The sequence below is a fragment of the Callorhinus ursinus genome, unplaced genomic scaffold (genome assembly GCF_003265705.2).
Source record: "Callorhinus ursinus isolate GAN/ISIS: 27379988/994484 unplaced genomic scaffold, GSC_fseal_2.0 scaffold37, whole genome shotgun sequence".
Lineage (NCBI taxonomy): Eukaryota > Metazoa > Chordata > Mammalia > Carnivora > Otariidae > Callorhinus > Callorhinus ursinus.
The window spans coordinates 8,961,899-8,968,444 of record NW_027397099.1 but is presented as its reverse complement, the minus strand read 5'-3'; positions in this window follow the sequence as shown (position 1 = coordinate 8,968,444).

The following is a 6,546-nucleotide window of genomic DNA, read 5'->3' as shown; positions in this document are numbered from 1 at the left end:
TTGGCATCTACACTGGAAACTTGTATTTGGATAACTGTCTAATGCTAAGCCAATTCTGAATTTGCCCAGGATTTAGGTATGAGACACTAAATTAGCATGATATTGTTGGAAAGAAATCTATCTGGGCTAGGAGTCAGAAGATACAGATTAGATGCCAAACCTGCCTTTATTAGCTATGTGGCCTTGAGTATGCCATTTAACACCACTGAGGTTTGGAAGGTAGGCAATGGGAGTATGTGGGTGTGTGGAGGGTGGTGGGAGGTGTGTGGGGGGTGGATTTATTGAAAGCAAAAAACAGAAGTCTTCTTTTACTACAGTGGACATTAACTCTTCTGGCCCTGGAAGACACATGCAAGGGACACAGAGATATGCATTAAAATACACCATTTGCTACAACTAGTTATCACATCAGCTTGATCATATCAGACTTGGTCTTGACTTTTTTCTTCTTCAGGGACAACATTAGCTGGTAAGCAAATTTTATAACATAGTGATTAAGCTTATAATCTCAGGAGTCATACACACAGAGGCACAAATCCAGGTCCACAACTATAAGACCTTAGGTGAGTTACAAAACACTGGGAAGCCTCTGTTCCACATCTATAAAATGCAAAGAGTAATGGCCCCACCTCAATTTTATCTACACTGCATGAGAGGGAAAATGCATTAAAGCTCTTAGACAGCACCTAACCCAAAACCTCAATCATTTCCAGATGTTATTATCATTGTGAGTTATTAATATTTTAAACAGTGTAGTTATTTCTGTCCAGCTCATGGTCTCTAACCCTCTAGCCTTTGATGCTTTCACCTGGGCTATATCTCTGGTTACTGGATGATTCCTAGGTCTCATACATGCAATATAATAAGTCCTTGGGAGCCTCTCTTAAGGACCATCTCCCCTGAGGTCCTAACAATTTCCACCTCCTTTCCAGATATCCCAGCTGGGTTTCTCAGAAGGAGCTATCAAGGAAAGGATCCACAGCAATGTAGATTTAACACAAAGGAATTTTCAGGAAAAACAGGAGAGCAGGGAGTGGTAACAAAGAGATCACACAAGTATGTACCACCAAAGAAAATCTCAGGGAGGGAAATATTGGCTCATTCCCACGGGCAGGCTCTAGAGACAGCACAGATTACACACAGGTGTACACGTAAACTGCCTCCCTGGAAAAATTGGAATTACTCCAAATAGATGGAAAGATAACTGGCTGTATTCATCATTTATTGGTTGAAGGCTTTCCCAGGCACTTGAAGTTCTCCTTATATTAAGAAAAGATGACTACTGACGGCCTGAGGGCAAGCTTCCTACCCTACCAAGAAGTAGAAATGTACACTTAGAATTGACATATAAAAGTAAATCTTAAGAATTAAGAATTCTCACCTCTTAAGCATCTCTCTCTCTCTCTCACACCCACAAACCCACACAAACTTAACTATGTGAGGTGATGGATATGTTAATTATCTTGGTCTTGGTAATCATTTCATAGTGTATAGGTTTATCATATCATCACCTTGTATACTTTAAATATACACAATTATATTTTTCAATTATTCAATAAAGTTTAAAAAGGGGGGAGAGTAAAAGGATCTATTGGAACCATGGCAGTGTCTTTCATAGCAGTAATACTAATATTAAATAGTTACTCACCATAGCACGTTGCCCTTTATACTTTCAGCTTCATCTCATGTAGCTGAGTAATGATTATTATTCTTCATTGACGTGATGAAGAGAGTTTCATCTAACATTTTTTTGTTTATTTGAGAGAGAATGAGAGATAGCACGAGAGGGAAGAGGGTCAGAGGGAGAAGCAGACTCCCTGCTGAGCAGGGAGCCTGATGCGGGACTCGATCCCTGCGGGACTGCAGGATCATGACCTGAGCCAAAGACAGTCGCTTAACCAACTGAGCCACCCAGGCGCCCTCACCTAACATTTTTTTTAATGTGCATATGCACACACAAATAGAAATAAATATCTATAATTTTATGTTTAATAATCCATGATATTTGGTTTTTCCATTAAAGCAAGTCATGTAATGGGATTTATACAAATTTATTTGCATTATAGTGCTTAAAAAGACAAAGAAAAAGGCTTTGATAAAATGTATTTTTATTTTAAATATTTAAATCCCTGTTGAGTCATGACAGCTCAGTCATCAGAAGTTTGCCAAGATGGGTTGCATAGGAAAATCCCAAAGGAGTGAAAAGCGAATGCTTGTCTCTCCTCAAAGGTAAAGACACACACTTTGCTAGCATTATAGTGCATGATAGTTACTGTAATGATGCTTATTAGAACCTCTTCTCCATAATACCTGAGCCACTGTTGATTTGCAATTACACATGGAAACGGCTGAGTAGAGAATACCTGGATTTCCACCATATGTTCCTCTCTCTCCAGTTCCTGCTGATCAGTTGAATCTCTCACAGCAAGGAATGGATCAAAATTGGACATGGATATAATGGGCCTTGCAGTTCCCTATTTATCAGTTGCTAGACTGAGGAAAGAGTTGGGAAACACCTAAATTCCTGATGTCCATGGATTCTGGCATGCACATAAAGTGAACTGTAGTAACCAGGGTCATATAAAGCTCCTTTAGCCATCAGCCCATCACCTTCTCTGATGGGAAAAGAGAACCAGACAGTGGGATCTTGCTCCCCGACTCCTGGAACCCCAGCCTGCCTTTCTTTTCATCAGAGTTAAGATGTTTTGGTTGCCTGGATACAGCTAGGCTTGTGAAAAAAATGTCACTGAGCTGCTGTCATAATGGCCATTTTATTACCATGATTTATAAATGGATTATCTGTGAAAATGGCTCTGGTTTTAATCATGCCCCCTGCAGGATAAGGTCTGTTCCCATTGGCTTGTTTCACTGACAGATCCGGCTATCCTGATATTTTACCACATTTGGCAGCTGCTTTACTGCAAATGATATCCATCCTCCAGAAAGAATTAGTTAACTTCCAATAGCATTAACTTCAGCATGTGTATTCTGCCCACCCCCTCGATCTTATTCTTTCAGGGCATCGAACTCCCTTAGTTTTCCATTCCATTTTCCTCTCATTCTATTTAAAGAAGGAAGCAATCAACAACAACAAAGTATTTCCACAGTGTTCCACATATGGGAATCAGTCTTTGATGTTTTATAGCAAATGGATTTCAAGTGGAGAATGGGAGAATAGACACAATTTCCTCTATTTTGTGCTTCAGCAAGAGGAGGTGCACCTGGAATCTATCATATTATTACCATTAATTTATTGAGTCTCTATCGCTTGCTGATATCATTGCCTATGTTGATTCTAGTTCTCAAAATAGTCTTTCAAAAAAGGGATCATCTTCCCCACTCACAATCACAAGGATTTGCTTGGTTAAGTGACATAGTTAAGTGACAGGAATGAGGATCCAAACCTTTACTTATTTTCATCATTCTAATGTTTTCTAATGTTTGTTCTATAGAGTACTGGGTCTGTATGGCCTCCAAAACTCCACCTCCCCCAACATCCTATCAAAAAAAGGTGAGGAAGGAAAGGAGGGAGGGAGGGAGAGAACAAAGAAGGAAAGAAGGAAGGAAGGAAGGAAAGAAGGAAGGGAGGACAGACATTTCAGGGAAATAGTCTAGAGGAATCAGTATATATACTAATATTCTAGAAATTCTGGGAGGCCCTACTTACTGTAGATCATTTTCTTTAAGTGATCTTAGTCCGCCATGAAATACGTGTTTGCTTAACACTTGCTAGCAGAATCTTGTGGACAAGGTTTTGGAAAAAGCTCCACTAGATTATGTTTCAGTACCTATATGTGTGGATTTTTTTCTTTTTTTTTTTTTAAGATTTTATTTATTTGAGAGAGAGAAAGAGAGAGAGAGCACATGAGAGGGGGGAGGGGCAGAGGGAGAAGCAGACTCCCTGCTGAGCAGGGAGCCTGATGCGGGACTCGATCCCGGGACTCCAGGATCATGACCTGAACCGAAGGCAGTCACTTAACCAACTGAGCCACCCAGGTGTCCCTGTGTGGATTTTTTTCTAAGAAATTACTTATATTATTGAAGTTTCATAATTTTATAATACAGGTAAAATACATAAACTCTAGCATCTCTTTCTTTCTGCCTCTTGAATACTCTTCTTCCTCTCTTCAGCTCCTCATCCTGTTGACTCTACCTCCTCCTTACGTCTCTTGACCATCATCATCGTCTTCTTTTTTTCCTTCATCATTGTCATGACCTGTAGTTGAACACCAATGTCATGCAAGTACCATGCTTTTCCCTCATATCATCCTAACTCCTTAATGAAGATCAGAGTGATTATATATTTTCCCAAGATCACAGAGCTAGAAAGTGGCTGAGCAGAGAGTCAAACCCTTGAATTACTTTTGAATCTTGGCTACAGAATCACAAAAAAGTGGGCCTACACGTTATTTAATCCTATTCCATCCTTCGCTCTTGGAAAATTGAGTCTGAGGATTCAAGAACCAAAACTCAAATGTCAGAGCAAAACAACAATAGAGTAATGAATAGAACCCAGGCCTTCTGATCTTCAGGGCAAATCTGTTTTGAAGGAATTTAGTGACACTTCTGGCAACATATCAAATAGATTTTCTACCACCTCCTTCTCATTTTAAGGGTTCATATATGTGAATCAGGTCATCTAACATGCACTCTAATGGGTTTTATAGCTAAATGGAAACTCCACTTTTAATTAACTAACAGTGATTAGCATATCAGTTACTCTAACTCATTACAAACAAATTGGACCAAAACCCTGACCATATGAGCATGAAATAAGCACTATTAAATTTCTATTTAGATAGAGATTCGATGAAACTGCTAGTTCTACTATCAAAAAGCAAAATTATCCTTTACTAAGATTTAGCTTGGAGTCTATTAAAAACTGCCTCTAGCTTTTTCTTAGGATATTCTTCTCATCTTTGTGGAATTGTCTCATCACCTGAATGACAATTAAATAAAACCAAAATGAACCTTATGCTCAACTATAAGATTTTGTCAGAAATAAAAAAATTAATATATCTTAAAATGTAAATATTTGTAAGATTTAAGATTTCCTTTAGAAACAAACAAAAAAAAGGAGTGTAGTCATGCTGCTTTTTAGGAAACACAGATACACACAAATCTGACCTACATTGAGATGTGTTTATTTTCATTTATTAATACTCATTTTTTAGAGGAGTTTAAATATGTTATTTACACATTAATACTCATTTTTTAGAGGAGTTTAAGTATGTTATTTTTTTTAATTTTTTTATTGTTATGTTAATCACCATATATTACATCATTAGTTTTTGGTGCAGTGTTCCATGATTCATTGTTTGTTCATAACACCCAGTGCTCCATGCAGAACGTACCCTCCTCAATACCCATCACCAGGATAACCCATCCCCCTCCCCCCCTCCCCTCTAGAACCCTCAGTTTGTTTTTCAGAGTCCATCATCTCTCATGGTTCGTCTCCCCCTCTAACATACTCCCCTTTTCTTCCTCTCCTGTTATCTTCTTCTTTTTCTTTTTTCTTAAAATATGTTGCGTTATTTGTTTCAGAAGTACAGATCTGTGATTCAACAGTCTTGCACAATTCACAGCACTCACCGTAGCACATACCCTCCCCAATGTCTATCACCCAGCCACCCCATCCCTCCCACCCCCAACCACTCCAGTAACACTCAGTTTGTTTCCTCATATCAGTGAGGTCATGTGATACATGTCTTTCTCTGATTGACTTATTTCACTCAGCATAACACCCTCCAGTTCCATCCACGTCGTTGCAAATGGCAAGATCTCATTCCTTTTGATGGCTGCATAATATTCCATTGTGTATATATACCACATCTTCTTTATCCATTCATCTGTCGATGGGCATCTTGGTTCTTTCCACAGTTTGGCTATTGTGGACATTGCTGCTATAAACATTGGGGTACACGTACCCCTTCGGGTCCCTACATTTGTATCTTTGGGGTAAATACCCAGCAGTGCAATTGCTGGATCGAACGGTAGCTCTAATTTCAACTGTTTGAGGAACCTCCATACTGTTTTCCAGAGTGGTTGCACCAGCTTGCATTCCCACCAACAGTGTAGGAGGGTTCCCCTTTCTCCACATCCCCGCCAACACCTGTTGTTCCCTGACTTGTTAATTTTAGCCATTCTGACGTGTGTGAGGTGGTATCTCATTGAGGTTTTGATTTGGATTTCCCTGATGCCAAGCGATGTTGAGCACTTTTTCATGTGCCTGTTGGCCATTTGGATGTCTTCTTTGGAGAAATGTCTGTTCATGTCTTCTGCCCATTTCTTGATTGGATTATTTGTTCTTTGGGTGTTGAGTTTGATAAGTTCTTTATAGGTTTTGGATACTAGCCCTTTATCTGATATGTCATTTGCAAATATTTTCTCCCATTCTGTCGGTTGTCTTTTGGTTTTGTGGACTCTTTCTTTTGCTGTGCAAAAGCTTTTTATCTTGATGAAATCCCAATAGTTCATTTTTGCCCAGGCTTCCCGTGCCTTTGGCAATGTTTCTAGGAAGAAGTTGCTGCGGCTAAGGTCGAAAAG